Source organism: Podarcis tiliguerta (genome assembly GCF_965153285.1).
Source record: "Podarcis tiliguerta genome assembly, chromosome: 2".
Taxonomy (NCBI): domain Eukaryota; kingdom Metazoa; phylum Chordata; class Lepidosauria; order Squamata; family Lacertidae; genus Podarcis; species Podarcis tiliguerta.
Window position 1 is genome coordinate 27,303,089 of NC_139535.1, and position 22,433 is coordinate 27,325,521.

Consider the following 22,433-nt stretch of genomic DNA (forward strand, 5'->3'; position numbering starts at 1 on the left):
AACCTGCAAAGATGGAACATTCTCAATAAACACACGAGACGTAACCGGCTGTGTTCTTAATAAGGTATACTATTCATTGTATCAAATTGTAAATTTCAACAGAAGTAATTCATAAAGTTCAACAAACAAACAAAGCAGAAGACCCAGTGGATCAGATCATTCTCTAGTCAGTTCATGCATAAGGTCCATCCGTGTAATGGTGTCTATTACACCTGTCTGTTCATAAAGTCCAAACAATCCATATGAAAGGTTGTTACAGTTCCACAGAATCCTTTCACAGGGTCTAGACAAGGATTTTTGGAATATTGGTCTTCTTTCGCCATCCTGGGCTTCATCAGTAGTTAAAGCACTAAGTAATGCAAATAAATACAATTTCATGATCTCACACATTTTACAGCAAAAATAATACTAAACAATAAATAACTGTACATACCATAAGTGATATTACAAGACAGTGGATCTTATGGCATAGTAGTAGCTGTGGTTTGTTTGTTGTTGTTTTGTTAGAGATGGAACATTCAGCATAGCTCTGTATTGGTTTCTTCTCGCAGACTGGTTCATGCACACTTGAGGCTGACCCGCCCAGGATTCTTGTTGGGGGGCAAGCTTTGGCTGGGATGAAAGCGGTATGGTGCCACTTTCAATCTCGTATAGCACGGACAAAGCCTATATGCAGGGACTGTCTACATGAAGGGCTCACTCCATGCAATCAGGCCCTCTGGGGAAAAAGGGGGTTTACTGTGGGGGGGGGGGATATGAGACTGAAACATGAGAGGGCATGAAGCATGAAGGCAGTGTGGTGTAGTGGTTAAGAGCAGTAGTCTCATAATCTGGGGAACCGGGTTCGCGTCTCCGCTCCTCCACATGCAGCTGCTGGGTGACCTTGGGCCAGTCACACTTCTTTGAAGTCTCTCAGCCCCACTCACCTCACAGAGTGTTTGTTGTGGGGGAGGAAGGGAAAGGAGATTGTTAGCCGCTTTGAGACTCCTTAAAGGGAGTGAAAGGCGGGATATCAAATCCAAACTCTTCTTCTTCTTCTTCTTCTTCTTCTTCTTCTTCTTCTTCTAATGAGTGTGAACGCTTGGGTGCAAGCGGGATCATCACCGGCAGCCCAAAAGGCAAGGAATTGCCATTGCACCAGTACCAGATCCCACATATATCCCCATACTTGACAGAGCATCAATCGCTGGTGATCCTGTTTCAGTGCCTTGTCCTGCCCCCCATTGCGGCATGGACAGGAGCATCCTATGGTACGTGGCCCCAATGATGCAGAGAAAACTAGCAGAACCCCATGCAAGTCTCTCTTTTTTTAAAAAAAAAAAAGAGGGACAGGAGCTAGGACTGTAGCTTAGCTATGCTAGAGCATACCTGAGCGTGTAAAACATATCCACATATGACAAGGGTTTTCAATTTACAGTAATATGCACCAGTGGTTCTAGGGCATCGAGATTCTGCAAAACCCCTTATGATATTATTTGCCTCATCTATCAGCAGCGTTTTTCAGCAAGTGGAGGTGCTTTGAAGATGACTGTCAAATTGAATTTCTGGGGATCCCGGCCATGCTCAGAAGAGTTCCAGGGGAAGGCCAAATTGGCAGTTATATTTTCTGGCAACTCACATTTGACAGATGATGTTGATGGGGAATAGGCTCCCTGTTGACAAAAGCAGTCACGGGAAGTGGTTGGCCAATAGGAGACACTTGGTCGTCGCTCTCTCTGCAAAAAGAAACAATGCATCAGTGATTGTTTTTGCTCTAGTTCCTTTGTGGCATCACCAGAGGTAGAAAAACAGCTTTGTTCCGGAGAAGTGACTTTTCATTTTTATTTTTATTTTTGTAAAATCATTCTGCACTCAAGGAGCCAGTTAAAAATCCAAATGCCCACATGGTTTCACTTCACATTGAAATCAAGGAATGCTTACAAGTGTGTAGGGTTTCAGAGGGGATTTCAAACTTATTTTTAAAGGCTTTTAAGGAAGCCACCAGGGCAGGATGGGGGAAATAAGCTGAACATTCAGACGTAAATGTGACACACATGCATGCTACTGGTAGGCAGACTCAAAGGAGGTTTTCTAGTCCCGTTTGTCAGACTCGGGCCACATTCACACCATTTATTTAAAGCACTATGAAACCGTTTTAAACAGACATGGCTTCCTCCCAAAGAATTCTAGCTTGCTAAGGGTGCTCCAGGTTGTTCAGTGACACCTATTCCCCTCACAGTGCTACCATTTCCAGAGTTCCCTGTGAAGAGGTGTTGTTGTTGTTTAGTTGTGTCCGACTCTTCGTGACCCCATGGACCAGAGCACGCCAGGCACTCCTGTCTTCCACTGCCTCCCGCAGTTTGGTCAAACTCATGCTGGTAGCTTCGAGAACGCTATCGAACCATCCAACTCAGTCTGATACTCTTGAACTCACCTGTGGATCAGAATGCAACTTCCAGTCAGATTGCTCACTCCCCCTGATTTTGCAAAGCATCTTTGGTGCACACAAACGTTGGCCCAGGAATATGTATTTTGCGTTTAGAAATATGCAAAGAATCCATTTTACATGCAAAAGCATTTAAAAGTATATTTTTATGTTAAAAGTGTGTTTGTACATAAGAAGTGTATAAAAATGTGGATAAAATGCCCACAATGGGACAGAACAGGAGAGGGTAGACATGGGATTGAGTGCCAGCAATACCAAAATAGGTCATAATTAGCTGCTCAGCCCATCCCTAAAACAATTCTTAAACCATATGTCAGACTACTAACCATTATATTGGTGGATACGCCATTTATATCTTAAAATCCATTATATAACGACAATATCAAATAAAATCCAAACACAACAGCTTTAACAGCTCAAGAAAGAGAATGAATAAACTTGTCGGTCTTAAACAATTCCTGTTATGGTAACAGAATTTCACAACCTACATTTTGTTGAAAAATGCCTGCTCTAAGATATTATGAACTGATTCCGGCTTACACCCACACCCGCACAAATAATTTGAGCAATCCTTCCCTACCTTCCTTGTATCTAACGAGATGGGTTGATTTGACCATATAAATGCTGCCTTAGAGCTTTTCCAGCCAAGGCAGGTTTGCAACAATTAAAATCCATCATAAGATGGAGGAGTTTATTGTGGGTTTTAATAGCAGTAAAACTGCCTTGTAGAAGCCCTTGGATCAGGATAATAAATATTTCAGCAAATACATAAATGAGCTGTAGATTACGTTTTCTGTTCCTGTCTTGTTCTTTTTCCCTTTGTTCAGCTATTTTCTACTTTCAGGGTGAAATTTTGGAATTAGGGGCTATCTGGTGCAGCCCTTATTTGGCTTAACCATACCCTGAGTTGTAACCAGTGCTGACCCTCTGAGGATGATGATGATGATGATGGTTGTTGTTGTTGTTGTTGTTTATACCCCACCCATATGATCCACTTTGATCCAGTGGAGGTTCCCAACAGTGGAAGAGGCTATTTTTGCTGAGTCATCCTCCCCCTGGAACTCTCATACTGTTCTGAAGTGTTCTCCAATCCTCTGGAGCATATTTGAGGGCGGGGGTGTGATTGTGAGCTGCAGGGGAAAAGTGATTATGGAAAAGGCACCTTCCCTCCCCATTCTGCTGATCGAAGCCTCTGCTGGATTTGCATCACCGGGGGTGGGGTGGGGGTCAATTGAAAACAACCTGCTGGGGAAAAGAAGTCAATCTTGTTTTTTAAAAATAAATTTAAAAATTCCAGATGGTTTTTATGAAAAACATGTCCTTGCTAATCTATTATGCTTATTGCAATCAAGTCTTTCAAAGTATATATGCTGCATGCACACACACAAACTTAGATGTATAGCTAATTGTGTATTTTTGGACCTTCTGATTTCATCCAATTCTGTAAATCCGATCGACCGCTGCTTTGGTATCTGTGATCGTTACATACAAGAACTTGCAACACTCCTGGAATCTGACAAATCAAATCATTTTAATGAACCACAGCAAACAGCTCATGTTGAAACAGCTGTAAGCGCAAAATGCAAATCATGTTTGTTGATAGCTTATGCTCCAGAGAAATAATCTTTCTAGGACTGTTTTATTATTTACAGTAGTTCCAAAATTTTCATTTTTTGTCAACATTGACAGATGCCACCCATGGGTAATGCTTGCGCTTGCGATATACGTGGAAAATGCTAAACATTTGCAGAGAGATCTCGTGTTTGTGAGCTGATAATATGGTTGACAAATGGGTTTAACAATATCCAGTCATTTTAGAGCAGTCAGCTGAAATTTACCTGAGGTCTGTGGTATTGGAAAGAAAAGGAAGGTCATAGGCATATGAATGCAGATGAAATAAAAGAGATTGGCTCCAGAGAGTGGGGCTGTATAATAGAGGCATGACAACAGATGATTAATTATATTTTAGACTCTGATAATTCCCTGCAAATGAGTGCCTGATAAAAGTTTCCAACCATTCCCATCGTCATTAAATGAGAGCTATCATAATTGTGGCAGAGGAAAGATGGGTTTCATTTCTAAAACAGGGCCAATGTGCATATTTTAAAATGAGCTATTTAAAATAAGCAGTACCTTTCCGCAAATGTGGAGTTGGCAGGGATGAAAGTGCATGACAACAAGAGGAGCTAGAACTGCTGAATAAATAGAACGAGTTTCTGGCATTCATTAGCACTGTGCATCACAGTGGCTGCAACATAAAAGTATAGATTTCCTTGAGTGGCAGGCAAACGCTAAAGGATAATTACAGCCTCTCAGCTTGGAGAGATGGTTGGACTGGTCTGTTTTGGTTTCTCTCGGTTTCTCGTTTTCCCAACTTTAACTTCAGTTCTCCACATTTCCCTGTCAGTTTGCGAATTTATTATTTTTAAGCCCTTATGAAATTTCATCAGCACCTTAATGCAAATTACCGGTAATCCTTATATAAAACACTCTTATATGCCATTTTGAACAATGTACACATTTTTGCAAGTACTTTTCCCTGGTATTTTCAGTAATGAATGCATTTGTATGAACACTTCCCCCATTTTTATACACATTCCTCGGTTGACTTTTGAAAATTTAGAGAAGTGTGAATTTTGAAGGTTGACCACACTTCAGTTTTGCGTGTTTTTCTGGAAGTGCATTTGAATTGAATTTCTCCCTCATCTCTGGCTGCATCCGACCAAACATCATTGTTTCAGCAGTAGTCAGCGACATGACATGGGAAGTACAATGATATTGTGAATGCTGAGCCCTGATTCGTTACATTCACCTTAATCCTGGCCTGTCTTCAGGAATTTGCACTTAGTTTTACTAGTTAAAGTGAATGTGGAGTCATACACACACACACACGCACACACCTAATGTGCAAATTAGATTTACAAAACTTCATTGTATTCAAATATGTACTAAAATGAATTATAGATTATATCTATCAGGCAACAAAGGAAGCTTGTCTGGTTTTATTTCATACATTGCGTTATTTGCACATAGGGCTGGCCTATCCATGAAGCAAGCAATTGCCTCAGGCATCAGGATCCACAGGATAACAGCAGATAACATCATCAATTTTATTCAGGGCCAGCCCACTCATGAGGCAAGGTGGGCTGACTGCCTCTGGTGACAGAATCCACCAGGGCAGCAGATCCCTGTTGGCCTTTCTTTCCCCCTTGTTCCTGATACAGATTTTCCTTTATCCATTCTCCCCTGGTGCCATTTTGGTGTCTGCCTCAGGTGCCCAAAGGTGGCCTTGTTTGCACATATGCAGAGGTGGAAGTGAGTCTTGTGTTTGTCTTACCAAGCAACATGCAAGTCCTTCTAAGCATCCAGGGCTACAACACTGGTGTGTGTTTTTCCAGATAGCTGAAGGTGACAACAGGGACATCACTGCTATCCTGCTCCTATTGTAGCCATTTGCAATGCTTTCTAGTTCTTCAGCAATCTGCAAACAAGTCTGACCAGAGGAACAACACCAAAACAAATGAAAGGAGTGTGTACATGGACACTAGCAAATTGATGCCTTCATCCTATTCTGTTTGCCTCTGTTGCCAGCCTTGGAGGACAGCACCAGTGGCTAAAGACATGAGCTGATTTATAGCTAGTTTAGGCAGTCTGCTGCTTAAGGTATGCTGATCCTACCCCTGTCTATGGCTGTTGTAGTGCAAGTTATAAATGAACGCATGTCTTTAGACACTGGTCCTGTCCTCCAAGGCTAGCAACAGAGGCAAATGTCATAGGATGAAGGAGAGCTCTTTGTGGGTGGGATACATTTGTCCACCACCTCAGTTAATAGGATGGGTGGTGTGTTTTACCATTGTGGACGTCATAGGATTGGCTGTGCAAGAATGTCTGACATGGAGGAGCCATGGCTGTTGCATGCAGGTGTGGTGGAAGGGGGTGTGGTGGGTGAGGTCCACCCCGGGTGTTACCACTGAGGGGGGTGACAAAATGCCGGGTGGCACTCACCGCTGGACCTGCAGCGTGCCTGAGCCATGTGTCTTTCCTGGGAGAGACGCGGTGGCTTGGGCACGCGCAAGATCTGCGTTGCCCAAATGGTCCACCCACCGCCTCCCCCTCACCTGTAGGGCAGCTGAGTGGGAGGAGGCAGGAAGACTCTGGAGGCCCTGCCCCATGGGCCACTTGCCTTGCCCCTATGGACAGCTCGTGCCGCCCAGGCACCTGAGCGGCTTCCTCCGCCGCTGGTTGCATACTCCAACGTAACACGTTACAGGAGCATTTGGCGTCTGGATTAACTTGCCCAGAGCATGTAGATCTTTGAAAACTCAGCTTGATCACAGCATTTAGGGAAGGGCTGTAGGTCAGTGGTAGAGCATCTGCCTTGCATGCAGAAGGTGTCTCATGTTCAATCTCCAGCATCTCTGGGTGCTGCTGGGATTGCTCCCCTATCCGAAACCCTAGAAAGCTATTGCTAGACAGTGTAAATACCCAGCTGGATGAATGAATGGTCCAACTCAGTATAAGATATATGTTGCTGTATTCTTGTGCAGAATAAGGATGCCAATACAGTGGTACCTCGGGTTACATACGCTTCAGGTTACATACGCTAAGGTTACAGACTCAACTAACCCAGAAATATTACCTCGGGTTAAGAACTTTGCTTCAGGATGAGAACAGAAATTGTGCTCTAGCGGTGCGGCGGCAGCAGGAGGCCCCATTAGCTAAAGTGGTGCTTCAGGTTAAGAACAGTTTCAGGTTAAAAACAGACTTAACCCGAGGTACCACTGTAACTCAATTGTTTTGAATGTCTAGCAGAGGTAGGGAGCTAAGCTAAAGCTTGCCCTTACCCAGGTGTGTTTTTCATTACAATCTTCAAAGTGGCATTAAAACAGGTTCTATTTAAATATAATATAGATTATGAACAAGCATTATGATTCTAATTTCTTTTAGGGCATTTCAGTGAGAAATGTCTCGTTCTGTTTCTTCATTGGCAAACATTCATGTAAATTCTTTCTAATTCTAATAAAATACCCTTGAAGGACAAAGGGAGCCATTACAGCCTGTGATTAAGACAATGTTTCTTTGTTTAACAGTAACTAATCTGTTGTTATTGTTTAATTTCATTGATTTGGTGAAAGATGCATGATGTCCTTAATTATTCATTCCTTGCTTTTAAGTGCTTGGGCGATGACAAATGATTTTTCATTGGGCAACCTGGTTGACTATTAGCAACCATAATTGGTTTCAGAAATAAAGAATGTGGAAACTCACTGCAGGTCATTCTTCATCTCCATTGCCTCTGTGGAGACAAAAGCGTGTCTTTGTAAGGTGGAAAGAGTCTTGCAAAGATGTTCGCAACAGGAAGATGAACCAGAACTACGGACACATAGGTTCAGTCAGTCTTGAAATTTAAGCCTGTCATTCTCTTTCACTCTAGCCTACCTCACAAGATTGTTGTAAGGAGCAGGAAATGCTGCTGAGCGCTTGAGTTCAAATGCAGATACACTGGAACTGCATCTTGATGAGATGCATTACTGCACAGTTTAATTCTAGTAATGTAGGACTACTTTTTATGGAACCCGAGCTTTCGGGCTCATATGTGAATATTGTATAGCAAAACTTCCCTCATTTATCCTGCTATCAAATGCTGCACAGTAATCAGCTATATCTTTATGAAGGTAATGATTCTGGGCTAAAATATTATCCCACTCCTTTGCCTATCAGCACTAGTTTACATGGATATATGCAAATGTTTACAAGAATAATAAAAACAACATAAGATGCAAAATCAGAAACCATCAACTAGCTATTATGGAAAGATGTGTTCTTAATTGCCTGCAAATGCCTGTAGGTAGGTGGGTAAGTAGGTACAGTAGGTAGGACTAGAAAGGTTTTCAGCAGGCACCAAAAAATGAATGAAATCCTTGAGGCTGCTTCCATTGAGAGGTCAGCCTCCTCACACCCCCCCCCCATTGAGGGTCTTATTGAGCCTGCTAGGAAATAAAGACAAATTTAATACAAAATCACAGTGAGGCAGGTGTGCTGGACTCCAGGCTTGAAGGCTATCCATTAGCATGGAGTAATAGGCCCAAGGAACATAAAACAAGTCATCAGCTTCCTAAGCTGTGTCTGCGGTCTGTAAAAAGCCTGCCTTTGTCCAGAACCGGCTGCCTGGTCCAGAACTGACCCTGCCTGCCTGCCTGCCTCCAGTCTTTCTTCTCCCTTTGTTCCAGCCTGTTTGTCATGCCCGCAGCATTCTCCATATGCCTGATCAGGATTGGATATGGATTGTCTTCAGAAACCAAGTTTTTTGCAGTGTTCTGGGTTGTTATTGCCATGTTCATTATTTCTGCTCAGTGCAAGGGCAGATTGCTTATCTGGTTTAGCCAATCATCAGAGGAGAGCAACAGCGTCGTGAAATTGATAGTTTAGGGATGCAGACTTTAACCAAATACACGTATCCCTCTGACAAAAGGCAGATGAATGTTAATGATTTGGATGAAAGAGAACTACAAAGCAAGATTTGGATTCTTGCTCATGACAGATTCCATTTTCACTTATTTGATCACAGATCAAGAAAGGAGTAGCAACAGTATGTTAATCTGATCTTTGGGTGCTATCAGAACAGGGACGGCTCTACGTTTCCAGCGGCATTTGGCAATATGCTGTCTGTGACCTGTAGAAATGAAGTTCTGCTCTGCTCTGCCACACAGATAGAAAGGGCAGGGGCTGCCTCATTCAGCCATTTGGTTGTTGTTTAGTCATTTAGTCATGTCTGACTCTACTTGACCCCATGGACCAGAGCACACCAGGCACTCCTGTCTTCCACTGCCTCCAGCAGTTTGGTCAAACTCATGCTGGTAGCTTCGAGAACACTGTCCAGCCATCTCCTCCTCTGTTGTCCCTTTCTCCTTGTGCCCTCAATCTTTCCCAACATCAGGGTCTTTTCCAGGGAGTCTTCTCATCTCATGAGTTGGACAAAGTATTGGAGCCACTTGGTAGATTACCACAACCACAGGGCATTGCTCAACCACCTGAGTAGGACCAGCAACTGCCATTATTATACAAAGACTGGTTGCAGTAGCAGTGCCTACTCTTGCTTTTAAAAAATTCATTTTTATTGATTTCTAGGATTTTGAGGCTGCTTTTCAGAAAAGCTGTCAGGGCAGCCCACAGCCAGGATAATGCAAGGTTCCTCAGGGTTCAATTTTATCACCTATGTTGTTTAACATCTACATGAAACCACTGAGTGGGGTTATCCAGAGGTTTGGAGTATGCTGTCAGCAATATGCTGATGGCATACAACTTTACTTCTCCTTTACATCTTCAGTGGAAGTGCTGGACCAGTGTCTTGCCTTGGTAATGGACTGGATGAGAGCCAGCAAATTGAAGCTCAATCCAGATAAGACGGAGGCACTGTTAGTGAGCAGTTCCCTAGACTGAGTGGATGGAAGGTTGCCTGATGTTGATGGGGTTACACTCCCTCTGAAGGAATGGGTACATAGTTTGGGGGTACTACTGGATCCTTTGCCATCACTTGAGGCTCAGGTGGACTCAGTGGTGCAGAGTGCCTTCCATCAGCTTCAGCTTGTGGCCCAACTATGCCTCTGTCTGGACAGGGATAGCCTAACTACTGTTGTCTATGCTCTGGTAACCTCTAGGTGAGTGTCAGGAGTCCAGTCTCCGGCTTGATAACACAGTGAGTGTAGTTAATTAAAAAGGATGCTTTATTGTCAAAACAAACAGATAGCTCTGGATGGCTTAACACAGTCTCTGCCATCATCAGTCATTATGACCCTTCTGAAGACAGTGACCAGAAGCAACTGAACTTTCGCTTCTTACATCTTTTGTTTTGTTTTCTATCTTGCTACCCTCCCATTCACTGAGACCTCGGGCTGAGTGGGTTAGCTCCTGCCTCTTCCCCATTCTCTGAGAAGCTGTCTCTTAACTCTTTCCCGCCTGTTTGTGCTTCTGGCCGGCTCTCAGCCATTCCCTTATCAACCGGCATTCCAAGGGGCAGGGGAGTTGGCGCTAGCCGATGCTCATCCTGCATGGCAGTTAACCCTCTCTGTTCCTGGCTACTTTCTTCAGTTGGCTGCAACCCTTCCCTGGGAGCTGACTCATTCATGACAGTCAGATTGCTGTGATGTGTTAAGAATCTTGCTTGATCAGGCCAGTGGACTTTCTAATCCAGCACAGTAGCCAAACAGGGGCCTTTGGGAAGTCTGCAAGCAGAGTCTGAGTGCAACAGCACTTTCCCCACTTGTGATTTCCAGAAACCGATCTTCAGAGGCATACTAATTTGACAGTGGGAGCAGACCCTCCAAGTGTCCCTGTTCTCCAGGGACATCCCAGGATTTACAGAAGCAGCCCTGGTTTCTGATTTGATCCTGGAATGTCCTGCTTCTCCTTAGGACATCCCTATTTTTATTGGAGAAATGTTGGAGGGTATGGAATTATTTGACCGCTGAGCCATCTGAAGGCAGCCCTGTATACAGAATTTTTTATTGTTTTTATATATGTTGGAAGTTGCCCAGAGTGGCTGGGGCAATCAAGTCAGATGGGTGGGGTATAAATAGAATAAATAGAATAATAATAATAATAATAATAATAATAATAATAATAATAATAATAGTGCAGCAATAGGGCATCCCTATTTTCATCAGAGAAACGTTGGAGATTATGTGGGAGTAGTTCATAGCTATAATGGCTGGCAGCCATTTATAGCTTTATCCTCCATAAATTAATCTAAGCCTCTTCTGGGAGCAGATTCCACAGTTTGCTATTTGAAGAAGTACTTTCTGTTGTCTGTCCTGCATTTTCCAGCATTTGGTTTCATTGAATCCCAAGTTCTAGTATTCAGAGAGACAGACAGAGAGAGTGAAATCTTGCTATCCATTTTCCTCACACCAAGGACTTTTTGGCCTGAGCCTTGGAGCTGAATCGACTACTTCGTCGGGGACCTAACCCTTAGCAGAGCTTTTACCATCCTCTGAAGTGGGTAAACCCTGGTGCTGAGCAACACTTTGACAGAAAGAATGACTGTAAATGAGTCAAAAGTAGCCAGTGATCAAAATAATACCATTATTTCACAGATAGCGGAAGCGATTTCCCATCTGCCAAAGTGCATATCAGAAGCTCTTAACTCTAATAATAACCTCTGAACTCTAATAGCCACTTATAAGAAGTTAGCTTTGAGGACCATGAGATTTCTGAGGCTCCGAATCCCAGCTAAACCATCCATGCGTGTGACACAGATTGTGGCCCCAAAACATATGCTTCCACATGAAAGAAGGAATGGTGATCCTGAGCAATTCCTAAATGATAAATTAGGCCTTGTTCATGGTGTCCTTTGACTGGAAGGAATGGCTCTTAACTGCTTTGTAAGAGAGGCAAAGGAGGACCACATCAGGAGGAATGAGTCATGTTCAGGCAAATGCTAATGGGTGAGTGGTCTTCTCTTATTTTGTGGAAGAGCCACAAAAGAGATGTCAAATTAGAGAGCCTTTACCACTTGGGTAATTTTGAATGATTCTGTTAATAGGCTTGTTCACATGTTAGCTTGTAGATCTATTCTGTGTACTTCTACATATGTGCAAGAGTGGTTGTGAAAGAGTGTTGCTTGTATCCAACATAGTGCTATGTGAACTTACAGTCAGCGGAAAAATCTCTGCTTGCACAACAGAACATCCTCCCATTTTCTGGAACAGATTTGGGGAGGGGTGAGTGGAGCAGGGAGAGAAGAGAGAGGAGAAGTCATGTTGCACAAGTCAAACTCCTTGCACTGATGGGACATGGCAGTTAAGCACTGCCCTGTAAACTAGCTGATTTGTGCTGCTCAAATACTGTGTACTCTTGTTGAATGTCCCATTGAAGCAAATGTACAAGTATACGGCTCAATTATTCACATGAGAACACAGATTGTACACTGATTGGGTGGCATTATGCCAGGTCTTACTCAGAGTAAACCCATTCAATGAATAAGCATGTCTACATTAAGGTAAAGGTACCCCTGCCCGTACGGGCCAGTCTTGACAGACTCTAGGGTTGTGCGCCCATCTCACTCAGAGGCCGGGGGCCAGCGCTGTCCGGAGACACTTCCGGGTCACGTGGCCAGCGTGACTAAGCTGCTCTGGCGAGCCAGAGCTGCACACGGAAACGCCGTTTACCTTCCTGCTTGTAAGCGGTCCCTATTTATCTACTTGCACCCGAGAGTGCTTTCGAACTGCTAGGTTGGCAGGCGCTGGGACCGAGCAACAGGAGCGCACCCCGCCGCGGGGATTCGAACTGCCGACCTTTCGATCGGCAAGCCCTAAGCACTGAGGCTTTAACCCACAGCGCCACCCGCGTCCCTTAGACATTACTTCGCCTTTAATCAGGTACTTGACTGCAGCCTGTGAATTGAGACATCACAAAATGCTTTACAGTAGCTCAGGTAACCCACAGCGCCACCCGCGTCCCTTCCATGTCTACATTAGGTCCATTCATTTCCATAGATCTACTCTGAGTAACACTTGGGTGAATGCCAACCACTGAACATAATGTGTAAATGCCCCTTATATTATCCTCTCTCCTTTTTTGCATCTGGCTAATCTGGAGCATTTCCTGCATCATGAGTTACTTACTAATTTTCAGTAGAAAATCATGGAAGGAGCTGTTCATATTTTTCAAGCTCTCAGAAGAGAGTAGATCCTCTTGTCACTTTTCATTTTTATCTTGGAGAATAGTCCTCCTTTCCTCCTTGTGTCTTTTACCTTTAATGTGCTGGGCTTGATCAGCAGATTTAAAATCAAAGCAGTTCCTGTGGCGCCTTAGATTCAAGTTGGAAAATGCAGTTCAGCTGTTTACGCACACCAAAAAATACTGCATTTAGAGTTGGAAATAATAATAAAAAACCCAGAATACTGTGGTAACTATAGTAACCTGCTTTTATAAGGCTCCTTGTATTTAGCAGGGTTAACATACTTGACAGAAACAGTAAGTTTTCATTATCATCACTGACAATTGCAAAGATCCCCTCGCCCAAGTAAATAAAGAACCCCCAACTTTTCCATTCCTTTAGAGAATATAGATGCAAAGTGTTGTGTGGTAATTGTTTACTATTCCCTCTGGTTCACTTGGAAATACAGCTATTGACTTTAAAGACTTGATAGTATTGGGAAGAGATGCACATGTGTACAACAGGGGAGATATTAATAGCTCATGCTGTGCTTTATGCCCCGAATTTTTCCTTTTCATGCTGGAGTAATATATGTAATCTACACTTGAATACATTTTCCCCCATTCTGCAGTTGAGAACTGTGGTGAATGCAGTCAATGAACACTAGGCTGAATTTTCTGTTTCAATATTTCATAGCATATTATAAATATCAAGAAAGAAAGAAAGAAAGAAAGAAAGAAAGAAAGAAAGAAAGGAAGGAAGGAAGGAAGGAAGGAAGGAAACATACAGAGAGGGTTGTATCCAATGTAGCACAAAGGCATGTTCCACATTTTGCTTGTAACTTTCTTGCACAGTCTGTGGCACAACAGGTTTCCACTAGTGCAACTGTTGTGTTGGATTCCCCAGTTGCACATTAAAACCCATCCACTAGAGCAGGGATGTCCAACCGGTCGACCGCGATCGACGGGTCAATCCCCTGAAGAACACGGTCTATCGCAGTTGATCGCGGGATGCGTTTAGATCTCGTGATTCAAAAAGAAGGTGAAAGAATGTCTCCGCCCTCCGCCGTCCTCGCTCTTGGCTCCGGTATTTACTGCAAACTCATTAAAAATATTCTGTGGTAATAAAAGAAACCACTCTTTGTGTCTTGTTAAATGAATGTTTGGTTTAGGAGTAGACAACATAGTGGACTATGTCCACATAGAGGGACTCGGGTGGCGCTGTGGGTAAAACCTCAGCGCCTAGGACTTGCCGATCGCATGGTTGGCAGTTCGAATCCCCGTGGCGGGGTGAGCTCCCGTCGTTCGGTCCCAGTGCCTGCCAACCTAGCAGTTCGAAAGCACCTCCGGGTGCAAGTAGATAAATAGGGACCGCTTACCAGCGGGAAGGTAAACGCTTTTCCGTGTGCTGCGCTGGCTCACCAGATGCAGCTTGTCACGCTGGCCACGTGACCCGGAAGTGTCTGCAGACAGCGCTGGCTCCCGGCCTATAGAGTGAGATGAGCGCACAACCCTAGAGTTTGGCAAGACTGGCCTGAACGGGCAGGGGTACCTTTACCTTTTAACATAGTGGACTACAACTGCAACCAACCCCCGGCCAGTCTGGCCAATGGGGCAAGGATGAAGTGAATTATAGTTCACAATATCAGAGGGAAACCATGGAAGATGGAGCAAGCTTGTTTTCTCCTACTCCAGAGGGTAGAACCCGAACCAATGGCTTCGAGTTATGAGAAAGGAGATTTCGACTAAACATCCAGAAGAAGTTCTGATGATAAGAGCTGTTCAACAGCGGAATGAACTCCCTTAGAAGGTGGTAGGGCTCTCGTTCTGTGGAGGTTTTTAACCAGAGGTTGGATGGCCATTTGTGGGGAGCTGGGGGCACTGTTATACAGTAGTTCCGCTCCTTTCTCCTGGGCCATGTCCAGAAAGTGATGTTGGGGGATGAATGTTCATACCCCTGGGCTCTCACTTGTGGGGTGCCTCAGGGCTCCATCCTCTCCCCGCTGCTTTTCAACATCTATATGAAGCCACTGGGAGGGATCATCAGGGGGTTTGGCCTGGGTGTTCATCGGTATGTTCACCAGCTCTACCTCTCTTTTAAATCAGAACCAGTGAAGGTCCTGTGTGAGTGTCTGGAGGCGGTTGGAGGATGGATAGTGGCTAACAGATTGAGGTTGAATTCTGGCAAGATAGAAGTACTGTTTTGGGGAGACAGGGGCCAGCAGGTGTGGAGGACTCCCTGGTCCTGAATGGAGTAACTGTGCCCCTGAAGGACCAGGTGGACAGCCTGGGAGTCATTCTGGACTCATAGCTGTCCATGGAGGCACAGGTCAATTCTGCATCCAGGGCAACTGTCTACCAGCTCCATCTGGTATGGCAGCTGAGACCCTCCCTACCTGCACACTGTCTCGCCAGAGTGGTGCATGCTCTGGTTATCTCCTGCTTGGACTACTACAATGTACTCTGTGTGGGGCTACCTATGAAGGTGACTTGGAAACTACAACTAATCCAGAATTCAGCAGCTAGACTGTTGACCAGGAGTGGCCACCTGGACCATATAACACCAGTCCTAAAGGATCTTCATTGGCTCCCAGTGTGTTTCTGAGCAGAATTCAAAGTGTTAGTGCTGCTGACCTTTAAAGCCCTAAATGGGTTCAGCCCAGTATACCTGAAGGAGCGCCTCCACCCCCATTGCTCAGCCTGGACACTGAGGTCCTCCTCCGAGGGTCTTCTGCTGGTTCCCTCACTGTGAGAAGTGAAGTTACAGGGAACCAGGCAGAGGGCCTTCTTGGTAGTGGCGCCCTCCCTGTGGACCTATCTGACTTTTAGAAGACATCTGAAGGCAGCTTTGTTTAGGGAAGTCTTTAAGGATTGATGTTTTCAGATACGTTGTAAGCTGCCCAGAGTGGCTGGCGAAACCCAGTCAGATGGGTGGGGAATAATAATAATAATAATAATAATAATAATAATAGTCATGGATGCTTTAGCTGAGATTACTGCAGTGCAGAGGGTTGAATGAGATGGCCCTTGGGATCCCTTCCAAATATATGATTCTTATTCTATTCTTAGCTATGAAGAGAATCTGCAACCCAGCTTATTTGGTACATTTAAAACAGATGCAGTCCATCCGGCGGTATCCTAATAAAATAGGAGGCAGCTAAAGAGTTAGAGTTTTGAAAAACAGCTATGTTTGCAGAGATGCTTTCCCTCTTTCATTAGCATGTAACTCCCATCAGGTTAGGGCATAGCAGACATATAAGCAAAAATGTAAAATATTTCTATAAATAAAAAGCTTGCAAACAATAAAAAAAAACTTAGCAAGGCAATAACAGATACAGCATCTTGCCCATCATAAAAAAGAATATAAGTGGAAATGTGTCCTTTAATTCAATAATAAATAAAAAGTCATACATTTCAGTCAAATGGTGCTTGGTACTTTTCTTTCAAATGCAGTGACTGCAGGTTACCATGGTTACGGAGAACTGTAGTGTTCTCTTTTGGTATAACTGCTGAATATTTGTAGACAAAGCACTGAAATGTATCTTCCACACCCGCTCTGGTGTCTGTCTAGAAGTTACCACACTAGCTGGGAATTTGAATAATTGGCTCACCATATTCAATGTGAAGTTTTCTCAGTGAGCACCAGGACTAAACAGAAGAGTGAGTTGTAAAAATGAGTCTGAATTAGGGATGGGCACATTGCCTCAGAATAAGATGAGCTAATCCATCTTCCTACCCCCAAAACTGAGAAAACACTCAGCTGCTTCTGAGCCAATCTGTGTTGATCTGTTGCATCTTCTGCAGCTCCCCAGCACCTTCTCTGGCGCCTCTCAATCTCCTCCCACAACTCTAGCATCCATTTCTGAGCCTGCTTCCCATCTACCACCTTCCAAACATCTCCTTCTCCCCCACCTGTTCACTTAAAATATAAGAGCCCTCCTATGTCACGCCAAAGGCCCTTCTAGTCTAGCATTCAGTTCTCGTGATGGCTGACCAGACACCCTTGGGAAGCCCACAAGCAGACTCCAAGTGTGAATCCCTTTCCCACACTCATGATACCCAGAAGCTGGTATTCAGAGGCGGGTGGCACTGTGGCCTAAACCACTGAGCCTCTTGGGCTTGCCGATCAGAAGGTCGGCGGTTTGAATCCCTGCAACAGAGTGAGCTCCTGCTGCTCTATCCCAGCTCCTGCCAACCTAGCAGTTTGAAAGCATGCCAGTGCAAGTAGATAAATAGGTACCACTGTGGCAGGAAGGTAAACGGTGTTTCCGTGCTGTCTGGCTTCCGCCATGGTGTTCTGTTGCACCAGAAGCAGTTTAGTCATGCTGGCCACATGACCCGGAAAGCTGTCTGTGGACAAACGCCGGTTCCCTCAGCCTGAAGCGAGATGAGTGCCACAACCCCTTTCACTGGACTTAACCGTCCAGGGGTCCTTTACCTTTTATTCAGAGGCATATTGCCTCAGACAGTGAAGGCAGAACGCACCATGTTATATGTACAGAAATGGAAAGAAGTGAAGGTTCCGATGAAGGAGGAACGGCTTTTAAAAGTAATGGACTATGCAGGAACGTCAAAGCTGACCACAATATTAAGAGATCAAAACAATGAACTTTCTATAGAAGAATGGAGGCTTCTCCATTGGACTATTTGAAAAAGTACCATAATCAAATGAAATTGCGGGCAGGATTCGGGACAGGAGCAGCGGAAGAAAAAGGATAAAGTCATTTTATTAGAGGGATTTTTGTAATAGCTAAGAGTTTGATATATAATGCAGTAGAAAGGGGTTTGAACAAAAACGCTGTGGGGAGGGGTGAGAAGTCAATATATGAAATAATTTAATTAATTGATTTGATTGTGAAACTTTGGAAAAATTAAAATGGGGAAAAGGCAAAACACAACCATCAGGACTAGTAGATGCTCGTAGCTTTGTTTGTCTAATCTGCCTACCTCAAGGCTGCAGCTACTGGTGTCAGTATGGATGTGTAGATTTCTGCACACCTTATGTGATGTGACTCAGCACAAGGAGCTTTCTGTAATCCTATTTTACGAACACCTGGTTCATGTTCCTCCTTCTCATTGCCTAGTTCTGATTTATTTACTGTCACCCTGAGATTTTGTGTAAATCAAGCATATCCCTTTCCATTTCTTTAAGAGCCCTGTGCCGGAAAACAGGAGAGAAGCACTACACGAAAGTCTCTGCCTGCCCTCTAGGCCCATTCTGAACATCATTAGGCCTAAATGACCACTTGGTTAGTTTTCTAATCGCTTAGAATTTTTCTGTCAAACTAGATTAGCCTTTACTCGAGCCCTATTAGATTTCAGTTTCCTTTTGCTTGGGATATACTTAGCGCTCCCACCGTTTTTCTCAACTGTTTTAACTGCCCAAAATCTCTCCTCCCAGCTGATCAATATTCTGCCCATTACAGACCCGTGTTCCTCTATTTAAGCACAGTTAGCCAAGTGCATGCTCCTTCATATGTACAAGTACGGCTAAGGGATCCATTAGCCGGTTTCTAGAGACGCATTGAAGGGATGTTCTGCTTTTCCTTGGCTAAAGATCTATACTGGTTACTTGTCTCGGATGTGCATGGAAGGATGCTGGACAGCAGCAACCCTTGAGCCATTGCTAGGTTGCCAGGAAGCATTAGGAACCATCTTCTCTGCTGCATACAAATGCAAGTGATTTCAAGCTGTTGCCCTCCTTCCGAGTCCCACCAAGGCCAGCTGAGGAACATTAACAACACAGACTGGCCTACACTGGCTGAGTGGCACTTTCCCCTCATATAACTGTAGGGCAGCAAACATCAGCTTACAAAAAAAATGCTGCTCCGGCTCACATCTTGGTTGTACGCCTGCTTTTGCTGGAAGTGCCACCACTTCTGCCATCTTGCTATTTCTATTAAACTTGTCTCATCTTTGTTTCACCCCATCCTTTGCTGATGTCTGCTGGTCTCCATTGTTGCATATACAGTGGTACCTCAGGTTACAGACGCTTCAGGTTACAGACGCTTCAGGTTACAGACTCCACTAACCCAGAAATAATACCTCGGGTTAAGAACTTTGCTTCAGGGTGAGAACAGAAATCCTGCGGTGGTGGTGCGGCAGCAGCGGGAGGCCCCATTAGCTAAAGTGGTACCTCAGGTTGAGAACAGTTTCAGGTTAAGAATGGACCTCCAGAACGAATTAAGTTCTTAACCAGAGGGACCACTGTACCCGCTTGCTGAATTGCTGACCACCTTGGCCATATAACTGTCTTCTTGGTCAAACTTGATTTCCTACATGACTTGCCTTGGCTTGGCTTGGCAGCCTGAGTCATTTGAAGTCACTGCTTTGCATAGACCTAATGTTGTCATGGTAGCTACGTAGTATAAGTTGCCTCAGAAAATCAGATGAATACCTACAACAACCTTCACAACCTGGTGCCCTGTTTTGGACTACAACTCCCATCAGCCCCAGCCAGCATGGTCACCAGTCAGGGATCATACGAAGTACAAAGCTTCTAGAGGAAACCAGAGGTATCACGGTCCTGAGCCATTTAAGGCTTTATGGGTCAAAACCAGCACTCTGAATTGGGCCTAGAAGCTAATTGGCAGCCAGCTAAGGTTGCTTTGTTCAAACCATTTTGCCTCACCAGAGCATAGAAAACAGTAGTTAGGCTATCCCTGTCCAGAGAGAGGCACAGCTTGGCCACCAACTGAAGCTGATGGAAGGCCCTGCATGCCACCAAGGCCATCTGAGCCTCAAGCAACAACATTTGTTCTACCACTGAGCTACATGGTTCAATTGAAACTGTTCTCTGTTTGTGGCTCATTGAGTTGTGGACATCAGTTAATCTGTATGGTGACCAATTGATGTCTCCTAATCCTATATATGTATCCTAAGCATTCTTTTCTGCCCTGCTCCTGCAAATATTTCTAAAACTAATAGGCTTGCATTGCCCTATTTGCCTTTGTAAAATCTCTTTGGGTTCAAAAAGCGGGGGGGGGGGGGGATGCAGCATAAAACATTAATTTCTTTTTCAGTTGATCTGCAGTATCCTTAGGTTCCACATATATTTTTCACGAAAGTCAATAGTCCTTAAAAAAAAATAAAAATCTTGTTACATTTCCTTTGCTGGCAACCTTTGGACCTCCTTATAATTATTTCTATTACATTTGCAAAGTGAACTGCCAGAGTCGATTACATATATCTTAATATTTGGAAAGGGGGTGGGGGAAAGTGCTAGAGCAGGAAGAGCCAGAAATAAATCATTTAGAACTCTACATGCGTTCAACGTTTTGAAAGCCAATGAGACACTTTGCCGTCTTTTGCTATTAAGACAGAAATAAGTGTCATGAGAGGGATGTGGGGTAGGGAAGATCTCCCATCCTAGTGGCTAACTAAAAGTGGCAAAATGACAACTGCATCCATGATCTCCCATGCCCAGCTGAATGGTGATGTCTCGGGAATCTCCTGCGTTTCAACTCTGAAGCTGCCACAGATTAGATGTGGTAGTTTTCTGCATCCCTAGGCTACAAATAAATTCAATTTCTTGCCTCCTCTGAAAAAGGAGATAGGCTTCTTTTTCTAAAAACCTGATAAAAGTCTTGCAGAACACAAGTCATGCTAGCACAGAAGGCAGACACCATCCTCACTGCCACACACTCCTATGCAGCCATAATCCATTAGTTGCAGATTTTCATTTGCTATATATCTTTATTTTGGGAGTGTGTTTCACAGGAAGAGGCATTCTTTCTCTTGCACACAATTTCCAGAATTGGTTAAGGATTCAATAAACTAAATAAGCCCGTTAGTCAAATAAGTTTCTCTTTTAATTCCTAAAACAGAAATTCTATTGAATTGTGCAAAGCAATAAATGGCCGTGATCGTATAGTGGTTAGTACTCTGTGTTGTGTAGCAATAAATATAAATAAGGGAAATTTCCTGGCTATGTATATATTGTCTTGTCCTGTAACTCTTCAAAGATATCTAAGGCTGCAATCCCAAGCCCACTTACCTGGGAGTAAGCTCCATTGAATTTAACTGGACTTTCTTCTGAGTAGACAATGTTAGGTTTGTGCTATAAGGATCGCATTTGAACCTAATAATTAAGAAGGGGAGAATTAACTAGCAGGGCAGGGTGATAGCAAGTATCATGGTGTGGAATATGAAGACTTGAGGTGCCATTAGTCATGGCTTCCTCCTAAAGAATTCTGGGAAGTGTAGTTTAAGGGAGTTGAGAGTTGTGAGGAGACCCCTGTTCCTCACACAAAGCTAGAATTCCCAGAGCGGCTTAACAGTCCTGTGGAACTCTGGGAACTCCCACTAACAGCTGCCTCTGTTTCCTTAGCGACCATGTCCTTTTGTGACATCACGGGCACTTCATGGCCAATGGCAGGAACTGGGGAGGCACCAGCGCAGCACCTGACAATGGTGGGGGCATTTCAGCAGAGATAGTTTACCTGACTGAGATGCCAGACCAAACAAAGTGAGGACAAACTAGGAGATTCCATACATTTGAAGTGGCGAAGAGGGTATGTGTGCGTGAACCCATGGCACATCTCTCACCTGCAAAACATTGCTTTGAAGATCACATGGCACAATCTCTGAATTGAGCCTAAGCCTAACATAACTGAAATTTAAACCCCCAAATGCTTTCCGCTTCTCTTTAAAATCTTGCTGAAAATAAGATTTCTGTGTCTTAATTGTAATACAGAAAAGTGTCTCTTATTCTTCCTCTTCTTGAGATAGCAAGGTAATTTCCAGAGGATTATGATTGTCTCAGACATTCACGTCTCAAATATTTAATCTGAAAGGGAAATTCCCAGTATACCTCTCCCATCATTTCTCCGTTCTGTAGAGTGAAAGCTTCAACTTTATATGATCTGATATTACTTCCATTATTGGAATTATGCTGTAGGCAAATATCCTTCAAGCTGCAAAATCCACTTCCCTTGTGTTCACCGATTTAAACCCCACAAAGGTCCAATCTGCACTTTACACTGAGTGCTGGGGATGCCTTGTAATCTGCTGAGATTTTTAGAAACCAATAATGATATCTCACATTGTCTGAGTCTGTAAGACAAAAAGAGAGAGCTATTCTGAAAAGTTAAAGTATATCACAAGAATGCTGAAAACGAGTTTGCCTGTGATTTGAAAGTCGCACTGAAAGTCGGAGCTGAATACTAATACTAATGTTACAGTGGCTTGACGTTTGATTATTTATTGTTTAATTTCTATCCCCCCTTTCCTCCAAGGTACTCTAGGTGCTCACTCTCCCCATTTTATCCTCATAACACCTCTGTGACTTAGGTTAGGTTGAGAGACTGTGTCTGGCCCAAGGCCACGCAGTGAACTTCATGGCTGAGAGGGG

At 43.9% G+C, this 22,433-nt stretch overlaps 1 protein-coding gene and 1 long non-coding RNA gene across 2 annotated transcripts in view; one reads left to right on the forward strand and one right to left on the reverse strand.

Annotated features, from left to right (window-relative positions):
- Positions 1–22,433, forward strand: part of TAFA1 (TAFA chemokine like family member 1) — a 330,269-nt gene that overhangs the window by 213,365 nt on the left and 94,471 nt on the right. The window lies entirely within an intron of this gene.
- Positions 65–21,365, reverse strand: LOC310671144. The gene is made up of 4 exons (XR_014507826.1): positions 21,078–21,365; positions 13,048–13,232; positions 1,619–1,715; positions 65–349 (listed from the first exon to the last, which is right to left on the reverse strand). It is a non-coding gene; the product is annotated as an uncharacterized lncRNA (long non-coding RNA).